Source organism: Euleptes europaea, chromosome 2 (assembly GCF_029931775.1).
Source record: "Euleptes europaea isolate rEulEur1 chromosome 2, rEulEur1.hap1, whole genome shotgun sequence".
NCBI classification, from domain to species: domain Eukaryota; kingdom Metazoa; phylum Chordata; class Lepidosauria; order Squamata; family Sphaerodactylidae; genus Euleptes; species Euleptes europaea.
Window position 1 is genome coordinate 50004521 of NC_079313.1, and position 13325 is coordinate 50017845.

Sequence of the window (13325 nt, forward strand, 5' to 3'; positions counted from 1 at the left end):
ATCCCATATTTTCCCTATACATCAGTGACACAAAGATTCACAAACATAAGTTAGTTTACTTCACAGGATGCCCATCTCCTCCTCCAGCACATAAAGGAAAACCCTACCTCAGCAAGATTTACATCCCTTTTCTTGGTATTTGTGCAGTTATCACACTACAGTTGTAGCATCAATGCTAGCTCTGCTGAGTAGTTCAAGAAAAGCCATTGTCGTTGCTTTGAAAACATTTGTAATCTGTACAAGCTAGGGTTGCCAGCTCTGGTTTGGGAAATATCTGGAGATGTTGGGCATGAAGCCTGAGGAAGGTGGGGTTTGGGGGGAGGGACTTCAGTGGGGTATAATGCTGTAGAGTCCACCTTCCAAAGTGGCCATTTTCTCCAGGTGAACTGATCTCTGTTGCCTGGAGATCAGTTGTAATCCCAGGAGATCTCCAGCTACCACCTGGAGGTTGGCAACCATAGTAAAGCCCCTTTATTTATGGTCAACTCGTTAAAGATGAGCCTTCTGTAATTTATCAGCCAAAAAATGGAGTTTGCAGTTTGATAAATGTGAAGGATTCAACACTAAAGAGAAACAAATTAATTCTTATAATCTTAAACAGATTTTGAGTTTAGTAATCTCCTTTTGGAGAGCCAATGCCGTATTTCACTCCTGTGAAAACACTGTCTTAGAAGTACAACATTGCTTCAAAGCTTGAAGTGTATCTACTGTTTTCAAGTTGAGTGTTTAGCTAAAATGATCGGTTCTTTTGCTCTCTGTTATACTATGCATGTTCTGCACGTTGCAGATTAATACTAAAAGTAGGGAAACACATCCCAGTGTCAGCAACTTGGACCTCTAAGTCACATTGTTTTGTCATTTGCCAAGTCTCTTTTCAGTTGTTTTAACTCTAAAATTCGTCATTGAGCTCACTGGGAGTTAAAAAATTAAGTCACCATTATTACTCAATAATTTCACCACTTTTAGTGTTGAGTTATAATAATGTACAGATTACACGCGATAAAACATTGTAAGAAGTCAACATTTCTGTTCACGGTAATGATCCACTATATTGTCAGACATTTCAGTGATATTTCATCACATTATTGTTGAATATACAATATAATGGTTCAGTCTGGAGAGAATAAGTAACACGTTCCATTCCTTTGAACAGAGCAAGTTAACCTACACCGTTCATTTTCAACAGGATTGAAACAGGATTAATTTATATGAATATGGGCTTCTTGTACACAGGGCGGGCTCTCTGTTCTGCACCCATCACCACTGCAAACGCTGAGGCCATGGAGCATCTACTTGGGAGGTTTTTGTGCACGTTCCTCTGTTATCCCCCATTTTTCCCCACCATGCCACTAGAACACTTTTTAAAAAGGGAAAGTGAATGGGTAGAGTGGGTCCTCCAGAAGCAGCATTCCAATTTGGAAGCAAAGGGGCAGAAAACCCCCCATGTAGAAGCAGCCTCTTTTTATACTCCTGTATGGCAGCCGGTGGAGGGGAGGATTTCGGACTGTCTGGAAGCATCTGGTTGGCCACTGTGGGAAACAGGAAGGCTGCTGAAGAATGTGCCCCTCTGGTCTGATCCATCAGGGCCTTTATGTTCTTACCTTAGTGCAGGGGTCAGCAAACTCATTAGTCAAGAGAGCCAAATATCAACAGTACAACGATTGAGATTTCTTTTGAGAGCCAAATTTTTTAAACTTAAAATATATAGGTAGGTACATTGTTTATTAACTTAATAAACTTTAAAGTTTTAAGTCAATTAAACTATAGGTACACTGAATAAAACTTGACATCATACTTAATAATGATCTTATTTATTGATAAAAATTAAATTGTAAGTAACGTATCCATAACATTAAATCATGACAATGACTGACAAACACTTAATGTGAACAATGGCCTTGCATCTCCTTGGAAAGTTTGGGTAAGTCAGGTTTGTATGTTGTTGTTTTTAATTTTAGGCACGATTCCAGGTTCTCATCAATAAGACGACTTCTCAATTTACTCTTGATAAGGTTCATGCTTGAAAAAGTTTGCTCGCATGAATATGTAGAACCGAAAAGGGAAAGAACAGCAAACGCTAGTTTTTTCAACTGATCATATGAGTCAGGAATACTATTCCAGGTGTGAAAAATCATCATGTCTTCCTTCTCCAGGTCTTTCAAAGCAGACCACTTGTGCTGTGAACTGGCCGAGGGGCCAGGGAGGGCGCCTCGAGGCTTAGGCCCCTCCGTCGTTGGCAAGCCCCCCTCTACACTGCAGGGAGCGCCATGCTCTGGCGCTCCCCTTGCCAGCCCGGGAGGAAGGAGGGCCCGCGCGGCAGGGAGGGGGGAGGTGGCGGCCGCTGGGGCAGCTCGCTCTCTGCCTCCCCCTCCCCTCCGGGCTGCGTGCGGCCTCAAGAGTGGAGAGAAAGGCGCCGCGCCAGGCTTCCTCGTCCGGGCGACGCACATCCTTTGGTGCAATGCGAATTAGAGGCTGGGATGCTCTGTCACAACCCCTCCCAATCCTAAAAGAAAACTTGGGCTTACCGTACAAATATCGACACGGCGGCCACTCCCTCCGCTGCTTAAAAAAAAACCCAATCCCCACAGCAGGCCTGCCAGCATCAGCGGCACGCGGTCGCTGCTTCGTCACGCGAGCGCCTCCTGCGCAGACTCTCTCCCGCCCCCTTTTGGTACTGCCATGCTGGTATTCGTCTCGTTCCCCCCCCGCCCCCCGTCTCAACCGACATTCGCGACTTGCGCCCCTGCACGTGGGAAGAGCCGCACTCAGGGGCCCAAAGAGCCACTTGTGGCTCTGGAGCTGCACTTTGCCGACCCCTGCCTTAGTGTCACAGTGGTACTATGTACTTTTTTGCTTTTAACACTGATGCTCTGTAAGTCCCATAAGAAGTAATGATTAAAGCAAAATTTAACCGTTTCCGTGTTTTGATGCCTAACACTGAATGCCTGTATGCCTAACAGTGCAGTCCTAAGTAGAGTTACACCCTTCTAAGCCCATTGACTTCAATTGACTTAGAGAGCTGAAGATCGCACTGTGAGAGTTTGTAAGCTTCTTTGGTCTCTCAAGCTTTTTTTTTTTCATTGTACAATCAAACCCACTGTATTTACACAGCTGTTTGATTCAAAACACACACACAGTTCTCATGATAAACGGAAGAACTTGGTGATGTATTCTGATACATGAGAAGGAACATGAGAAGGCCAGTGCAGCTAACATTCAGGAAATGGGAATCTGCTTCTCTCTCTCCCCCACCCCCCAAATTTTGTATTCACAAGATTCTTCACTTTTGGGTATTTAACAACCACTATATCACTCTTTACATCTAAGCAATAGGCCCATACTCTTGTTTTTATGTGACTGTATTGATAACCACTGGAACTACACCAGAGATTAATTTGACCATTTCTCTTGGACAACAGCCAACAGTTTGTGAATTTCTCTCTCTTATGCTTTCATCATTTGACAAATGCTGAGGGAGGGACTAAGAACCCCACTGACAGCTGCCTCCCTTCTGTAACAGCCCTTTTTATCTGGGAACAGAGTGGAAATTCCAGTACCTCTTGAAGGGAGATATCCAGAAGAGGACTTTTGGGCATGCTAGGAGAAGTACCTGATAGAGTGGCAGAATGAACCTGGGGAGGAGGATGGGGCGCTTGGGTATCTAAGCAGGAAAGGGAATTATGGCATCTGGAGTAAGACATGCCAAGGCAGGAGAAGGACAGTGAAACAGTGGACAATTCTCCTTCTTTTGGCCCTCCCTGAAAGCTAGAAGTACATGGGTTTCCATTCTCCTTACAAGTGATTCTGGCTATTTCAAAGCTGGTTGCTCCTGGATGAAAGAGACTTAGCCTGATATGTAAGCAGTCTCTGTTTTGACATAGCTTCTTTAATCTAGAGTCAGCACAGGGAGAGTGATTGTGGTTCATAGTTTCAGCTGGGTCTGCAGTGGAAGAGCTAGATTTGAGTCCAGTGGCACCTTGAAGAACAACAAGATCCCCTGGAAATCTTGTTGGTTTTTAAGGTACTTCTGGATTTGGATGTAGTTAATAAGGATTCCAATTTACTCAGCAGATACAGAATCATCGAGTTTGAAGGGTCCATAAAGGCCATCTAGTCCAACCCCCTGCTCAGTGCAGCATCCGCCTAGAGAATCCCTGACAAGTGTTTGTCCAGCTGCTGCTTGAAGACTGCCAGTGAGAAGCTCACCACATCCCTAGGTAGCTGATTCCACTGCTGAACTACTCTTACTGTAAAATTTTTTCCCAAATATCTAGCCAGTACCTTTCCGCCTGTGATTTAAGCCCGTTATTGCAAGCCCTATCCTCTGCTGCCAACAAGAACAGCTCCCTACTCTCCTCTTCGTGACAGCCTCTCAAATACAATCATGTCCCCCCTCAATTTCCTCTTCTACAGACTGAACATTCCCAAATCCCTCAGACTTTCCTTGTAGGGCTTGGTCTTGAGGCCCCTGATCATCCTCATTACTCTCTGCACCTGCTCCATTATGTCCACATCCTTTTTGAAGTGAGGCACACAATATTCCAGGTGTGGCCTGACCAATGAGGTGTACAGCAGGACTATGACATCTTGCGATTTGGATGTTATGCCCTGATACATCCCAAGACAGCATTAACCTTTTTTACCACGGCATCACACTGGCTGCTCATATTTAGCTTACAATCCACCTGTGCCCCAAAATCTTGTTCACACACACTGCTATCCAGAAGTGTATCCCCCATCCAGTTTGCGTGCTTCTCATTTTTGTTACCAGATGTATCCTTCAAGACAAAGTCTCTGTGGCCAGGTACGAAGTGCAGAAGAATGAAGTGGTAGAACGGACTGCATCACTTGAGGTGGGGATCACATTTATAATGTGCCTTACAAAAAAAAAAATAATACTCAGCCAGTAGAAAATTAGCACATCAGGAAGCAAGCTGGACTAGACCCTTTTTCCTGGTGTACTAGTATTTTCTTTTTCTTTTTTTTATTGCAGGGAGTTTTTAAAATAGGGAAACATTTAGAAGTGCTATCTCTTACATACAACTGGAACTGATATATCCTCCTCCACCTCAATGTTCTACCTCTTTCTGCATATGGAGATACTATATATTGAGTGCATTGGTTAATGCTGGATGTTAAATAACCAAGGGGAGCTTGTACTAGTATGCTGCCCACTCATTGCCTAGAATAACTCCTGGAGTTCAGCAGTAGTATTGGGCTTTGAGCCTTGTACTTCTAGATTTCAATATCCATGTTGAGGCTTCCTGCATTAGTAGACATTCTGTACTTTACCATGGTGCTGAGTTTGTATTTGTCCCCACATATTTCATATTCTTAATTTGATACCTGGTTCTGTACTGGAACAGGGAGAGCTGTGGGTGAAAGAGCCAGAACTTGTGTTACCAAAACTGCTCTTTGATTGGGGAAATTAGCATGAGCAGTGGTACCAATTTATTTATATAAGCGAAAATCTCCCAGTGTCTACCATGGTTGTTTTCAGTGACTCCCAAATAAAGACAGACCAAAGATTTCCAGATTAAAAGATGTTTATGTATTCATTCGTTCAGTGTTGCAAATACATACATACAAGGAACTAAGAATAAAAGGAGGTAGGCTAGAGACATTGAGGAAGTTATTAATTGGGAATACGTTTTAATCTAGAAGTGGAGATGTCCAAAATCCGTGACTTATAGATACGAAACAAAGTACAACGTGGTCTGGGAGAGGGATTTTCCGGAGCCTTGAACCAGCCAAGTCACCAGAAGAGGGGGGGAAGGGGTGTGGAGCTCCGTGGAACTCAACACACGAGAGAGACAGGACAGAGTTAAGGGGAAGATCTGAACTGACTACCTTGTTGGGGAGGGCAAAATATACCCTTCTCTGGGGGTGGGGGGGAGTGAGATTTCCCAGATGGCTCTTTCCTAAAACAAAAGGGATCAAAGACTTCGGGACCCGGAGATGGCAAAGTGGCAATTTGTTTACTAAGCTGGCACCATTGATTTATACAGTCCAGGGATGGTTAGACCTGGATCTTCTCACATTCAACAGGACCTCCAGAGATTGTAAATCTTCACACTCCAGGAAGGCGGCAGGGGAATCCTTTAATGTAGATTGCTGAGGATGTTTTCACACAGGATACGACAGGGTACGGGAGGGGGAGGATGCAGAGAAGAGCGACGTGATGCTCTCGCTTCGGCATAATGGCTTCCCTTTGGATCAGGAGACAATCGCGAATCATGGCTTCCCTTTTGCTGGTTCTGCAGAGGTGATCCGGTCTCTTGTCTAGGGCTGTCGATTCGGTTCAACCCGATCCGAAAAACAGCCGAATTTTCCCCGATTCGGCGGTTTTTAGTTCGGATGGAACCGAACTCAAAAAAGGCTGGAAACCGGGGAGCCGAATTCGGCGAGTTCAGGGTGTTCAGCGAATAAATTCAGCAAATTCAGGGTTCGGCACAGCAGCATAACCGTCAGTTAGTAAGCAGCACTCTCCTGCGGCCAATCGGTGGCCAAGCAGGGTCTTCTTCTGGCCAATCAGTCGCGATTGAGCACGTGAGCCCAGCTGCTGCGTGGCCCGGGGAGAGAAAGAGAGAGTATCTGTTTGTGTGAGAGAGAAATCCCTGTGTGGGGGGGGGCATGGGCACATTCGCTCCTTTCCGTGGCTGCAGGGAGCTCATTTTTGGGGGTGCAGCCCCCAAACTTTCAGCGTAGCTTCAGATGAGGCTTCTTGGAAGAACCCCCAAGTTTTGTAAAGATGGGATCAGGGGGTCCAGAGATATGGGTCCCCCCTTTTCCCTATTGGGATGAATGGGATCAGCAGATCCTATGCATCTAGAGAGGGGCAAATCCAAGACAAAACCTCCCGTGCTTAAATGGAATCGTATTGGATTACCCATTCCCTCCTGATGGAACAGAAGACATCCACAGTAACACCTCTTTTGGGGCTTTAATCTATATTTTTTTCCCGTGTGTATGTGGGGGGGGGAAGCAGAGTCTGTGGGGGGCAGTTTCTGTGGGGGGGGGGAAGCCAAAGGAGGCTTTAGCCCATTCTGCCGAGGGGTGTGTGACCGCTCACCACTGTGGGAGTGTGTGTACTGCTTTTAAAGTTAAGTTTAAAGTTGAGTCTGTGCAGCGGCTAGCGAGTCTCTCTCTGCTCGGCACCCTTGGTGTCGAGCCTCCTCCTTGGTGTTTTTCACTGTTTTTGTCTCTAGCCTGGGGTTGAGTGCAACGGGGCGGCTTGCATGAGATCCCCTGCGTCTTGGATTTTTCCCCCGTTTGGGGGCTGCACCTTAGCGCTGTATTGGTTGGAGAGGTGGGGGTGGTGCTGGTGAGACTTGCTTGAGTTTGGTGGGGTCGTTTGCATAAGGGGGGAGCATCCCTCCACCATGAGAAGAAGGAGCAGGGCAGAAAATACAAACTCTGGGGTTTTTTTTTGCACGGTCTGTTTTGCTGCTCACTCAAAAATGTTTTTGCAAAATCTGACTTTCACAATACATTTTCACTGTCCAAGTCACCTCCTTTTTTCCTTTTTGCTATAGCTAGCCTAGTGCACCTCTGTTACTTTCCATGGTGGCTCGCATGTTGCTTTGCATTGCAATGGTTAGCACGGGAGGTTTTGCCTTGGATTTGCCGCTCTCTAGATGCATAGGATCAGCTGATCCCATTCATCCCAATAGGGAAAAGGGGGGGAACCCATATCTCTCAACCCCCTGATCCCATCTTTACAAAACTCGGGGGTTCTTCCAAGAAGCCTCATCTGAAGCTATGCTGAAAGTTTGGGGGCTGCACCCCCAAAAATGTGCTCCCCCGGAGCCGCAGAAAAGCACCAATGTGCTTTAAGTGGCTTTATTCCTGTCACTGTGGGCGATTTTTTGGGGGTTGCAACCTCTTCCGGGCCCCATATCTCGGGACCCCCTGACCCAATCTTTACAAAACTTGGGGGTTCTTGCAAGAAGCGTCCCCTCAAGCTACCCTGAAAGTTTGAGACCTCCACCCCCAAAAATGCCCCCCCAGAGCTTCAGAAATGCACGAGTGCATTTTTATTGACTTTATTCGGCCGAATTTCCCCCCGAATTCAAACTAGGCGCCGAATTCCATGGATCCGAATCAGGGGAATTCGGACTTCAGCATATCCTGAATCGAGATGGGCCGAATTCTGCCGAATCCGAACTATACCGAATTTTTCTTTTCAACAGCTCTACTCTTGTCCTGGACAGCCTGGCTTGCACTGAGCGAGAGAGAGAGAGCTTGCCAAAGCAGCAGGCTTTGCTACTTATGCATTACAATGAGTCCTTGGTGTGGTTGCCATAACCAGGGCTGGAGGTCAGGTGGCGCCACGTTTCAAACAGCTCAGTGAGTCTCTGGTGTGGGTGCCATGACCAGGGCTGGAGGCCAGGCAGCACATATTGTAACACTTGGCTGTTATAGACAGTAGACTTGGTTGTTATAGACAGTTCATCAGGTGAAGTTTGGACTTACCGGCATTCTTCCTCTGTGCAGGGGTGAGGAATTCATCAAAATAGCTTGCCCCCAAAGGCTCCTTGATCCAAAAGATTTCCCCAATTCCCCAGAACAATTAATTTGTCTCTGTTGGTATTTTGGCATCCAATTGGTTACTGACACAATTGCTCTTAGACATCCTCTCCCTCACTGTATAAAAATTGCAATACAAGTACCAGTCTTCCTGGCACTGGGCCTAAAACAAGTCTAGGGAAAGGTGTTTTGATTGGGTAAATAGTATGGGGAGGAAGGTTAAGCCTCCCCTTCTTCAGCACTATGGTCCTGATCCATAACAGGGACCTTTGCAGCTGCTTTTTAGGATAGCTAATATGGCTGGAATTCCAATCACAACATTGCAGCATCATATATAGTCAGGTACTTATCGGAGATTTCTCAAGAACCAGAGAAAACCTGCACATTCAGTAAAATAGCTGAATGGAATCCAGCCAGGATCCTCTCATCTGCCCTGCCCTCACCAGTTGGAAATGTATTTTGTAAGCATGTTACTCTTCTAGCTCCCACAGATCATACAGAGTGCCCTACATACCCAAGAGCCAATCTTGAGACAGTTTGCAAAATATTGTGCATATATGGATTGTAAACTGACTTGGCCACAACTGTAGAATGGTGCGGGCAGATAAGGCATATAATATTTGTAATAAGGTAAAAGGTAAAGGTGCAAACTAGGGTTGTGCATATCAATAAACCTGAACCAAAAATAAACCCAAAATTAGCTGTTTCATCTTCATTCGGGTTTACCGAATGCCAAAACCTGGGAAGCAGCCCGAAGCCAAATAGGCACTTCCCGAAAAAAGCCAAATAGATATTCGGCTTTTTGGGTTTTGTCTAGTCACCTTCTGCAGAGTCTTTTGTGGCCCTTGTTATGTTTAAAGAAGAGCTATCTCCTTTCTTCATATTCCTGCCCTCTGGCTGGTTTCCAGGGCAGCAAGAGGGAGAGAGCAGGCATCTTGGAGTGGCCAATAAGAAGGCTCACTGAAGCTTCCCATGTGGCCAATGGCAGCCATGCATTTTGCATGGCCGCAAAGCCAGCTGGTGCAGTCTACCTTGATTTTTGCAACAGTGGACAACCTAGACAAGGGAGGGAGGAGGGCGAGGAATTCTCAGTGGCCAATAGGCACCCAGGTAAGGAAGAACAGTGTTCTTTGGCCACACTTTTCTGTGCTTGGCCAAAGACTATAAAAGCAGGTCTGGTTCCCAGACCAGGCTATTCCTCAAAGATTTGAGAGAGTTCGATGGCAAAGCTTGGCTTTAGCTCCTACTGCCTGAATTCTCCCTCTGCTTTCCTGGATCCTGGTGCCTCATCCTGACCTACTGGATTACTACCTGCTTCTTGGATTGGATTCCTTCCTGCCTGCTGCCTGGAGGAGAAGACATTGAACAGACTGAGATATCATCATTTTCCTTTTAAACCAGTTGTATTTGGGGCTTATTTTCTAAATTTTGCTAGAAGCCAGCAGGCCGTGGCCTGTTGGTTGCAGGGGTTGGTTGCTAGTTTGAAGGGATTATTGGATTGATTTTTTTGGGGGGGGGGTGGCCCTGCTTCCATTTTGCCACTGCAGTTTCAAAATTGCACTGTTTGGATTTTGGGGTTTTCTCCGCTTCAGATATTGCTGGCTTTCACCTGAAAGGAGGGGGTGATTTGATTCACTGTTTGGTGGGGGGCTGCTTTGTTGTTGTTGTCATCATTCTCATTGTTGCCTTAAAAGAGAGGTTGTTTCTGGCAGTTTGGTGTCTGTGTTCTCTGGTCTGCATAAGGTTCTGCTGGATTTTTTTGAGTCTAGCACACTCTCTTGGAAGGTTTGTTGTTCAGCCATAGAGACACTACTAGCTTTAATAACTAGGATTGGCTTGGCGCCACATCTGGGCTGGCAGCGATGCCCCCAGACCTCCAGTTACCTGGCATTGTGTGGCTGGACTTGGGTTTTGTTGGGCATGTGTTGCCAGAGCATGCCCAGGTGCTGGTGTATGGCCTCCATCCTGTACATAATGTAGGATTGTGGTTTCGTATGGGATGGCAAAAGTGCCCCCACTTTTGATTTTGTTGCAGTGGGTTGTGTTTCAGGGTTCTTCTAAAGAGTCAGCTCTGTTAGACTTGTCCATGTGGTTTGGTGTGCTGCTGGACTGGGTTGGTGTCTGGTTATGTAGGGCTTGCGTGAGTTTTTGGGGAGGGAGGCAATGGCCTGTGCTCTCTGCTTTTCCATTGGAACTTAGACCTGTCCTCCCATTGCTTTGCATGGGCCCATTGAAACCAATCAAGGGAAAGTTGGCAATTCCCATGTGAAATAGGGCCACTGTAGTCTATGGGGATTTTTTTGGAAGCTCCTGTGGAGGTGTTTTTGGAGGTAGAGCCCCCAAGTTTGCAGCGTAGCAATGTTTCTCTATGGAAGAAGGGGGTGACCCCTTTGGGACCCCATGAAATTGGACCCCCTTACCCAATCTTCACCAAACTTCGGGGTTCATGCAAGGACAGTCCCTTCAAGTTAGGCTGCAAATTTGGAGGCTCTACCTCAAAAAACACAGGAGCTTTTTTTAAAAAAACCATAGACTCTAATGGGCCCGAATATTTACCAGTATGGATATTTGGCTTATTTTGGATTTACCAAAAATAAAAATATTGGGCCCAATAAACACGAACCCGAAATTTACCGATTTTTTTTTTTTTTTTTTTTTTTGCACAATCCTAGTGCAAACATCAGGTCATTACTGACCCATGGAGTGACGTCACATCACGACATTTACTAGGCAGACTATCTTTACAGGGTGGTTTGCCATTGTCTTTCCCAGTCGTCTACACTTTACCACCAGCAAGCTGGGTACTCATTTTACCAACCTCAGAAGGATGGAAGGCTGAGTCAACCTTGAGCCAGCTACCTGAAACTGATTTCCATCAGGATTGAACTCAGGTCATGAGCAGAGCTTTGACGGCAGTACTGCAACTTACTACTCTGCACCATGGGAATCTGTTACTTATAATAAAATGAACATTAAATCATCCATGCCAACCCATTTTCTTCAATACATTCATTGCCAACATCTAGGTCAAAAATTCAACAATTTGGATGCTTACTGAGTATTCCTAACAACTACTCTAGAATTACTCCTCAAACTACATTTTTAGAAGGGTGATTCATTGCCCTAGTTCTCATGCAATGTGCAACCAGTGGGATTTCTCATGTAAACAAGACCAAATGTTTGTAAACTATGCAAAAAATTTAACTTGATTAAGTGCAAGAGAACAACAGTTAAGCAGACATCTGGTGGAATTACTACCAGCAAAAACTGAAGTTTTAGATCAGAGGGGGAAAAAAACTTATACAAACCACAGATATGCCTGGCACTATAGACACAAAACCTGTACTACTGCAGTTTGAAAGCTAACACGCCCCACTACAAGTGGTCACACGCCAAACAGGTGTAGCCCAAATGACTATACTAAATGTGTTTGCTCACTGTAAATCCACTGTTAGCAGCTTGTATACACATTTGAAAAATGGATTTTATGTTGTTGCTGTTAATGGCATTTTTCCCTTTTGGGAATGAACAAGGGGGGGGGGGGAAACAATGTTGTGCTGTACTATGTTTAGCCTGAACAGGACTTTAATGGGAATGGAAAACTGAAATTACTTTCACAGATTTTGAAACTCTCATCCAAACAAGTTTTTCTCATCTGGCTCACTAGATTGGAGTGTCTGTGCAGTTTATATTGCGTTTGACTTACTCCATTGGCATTGGAAGAGTCTGAGACAATTGATACCAGACACTAAATCAAAACAGCATGGAACATGACCACCCATTGATTTAAAATGAAGCCATATGACATTAACATCCAGGGCAAGGCCACATTTCATACAAGATATTCACCATGGGAGAGAGGTCTTAGTATTTTTGTATTGATAACTATATTGTTATAAAGAAGATGAATAAAAGAATAAAGACGGGGTATCTTTTTTTCTCAAGCCTGAGTTCCACAAATACTTTCTATACATTTGTGTGGAAAGATCTTGGGGTACAGGTGAACCGTAAGCTACATATGAGCAGCCAGTGTGATGCAGTGGCAAAAAAGGCTAATGCAATCTTGGGGTGTATCAACCAAGGCATGACATCCACATCTCAAGATGTCATAGTCCCACTGTACGCTGCATTCGTGAGGCCACACCTGGAGTACTGTGTGCAGTTTCACCTCAAAAAGGATGTGGACAGAATGGAGCAGGTGCAGAGGAGAGTGACGAGGTTGATCAGGAACCTGGAGACCAAGCCCTATGAGGAAAGGCTGAGGGACTTGGGAATATTCAGTCTGGACGAGGTTGAGGGGGGACATGATTGCTCTCTTATTTACTTACTTTTATTCTCTGCTCTTACGACAAAAGTCTTGAGCACAAACAGTTCCAACAACAGAACAACAACAACAAAAAGAGTAACAATGATAATAATAATAATAAATACGACTATGACAACTAGGGCATCAGGTTGCTCAGATCTATCTGTTAGATTTGATTACATGGGGAAAAACTTGGCAACTGCCAGGGTGATATTATGATCCAGCCAAAAGCGTCTGCAGTTTACAATGGGCTGGAATGCTAACCAGATCCTTTAGAAAGGGAGAGACAAACATAGTTCTATACCTATGAAATTTTGGACAGTCCAATAGACAATGGAGCAAGGTGTCAAGGCTCCCAGTGTCACAGCTATACTGACTAGGGAGGTGGTGAGCTCCCCCTCACAGGCTGTCTTCAAGCAGCAGCCGGACGAACACTTGTCAGGGATGCTTTAGGCTGATCCTAAAGCGGGTTGGACTAGATGCCTGTATG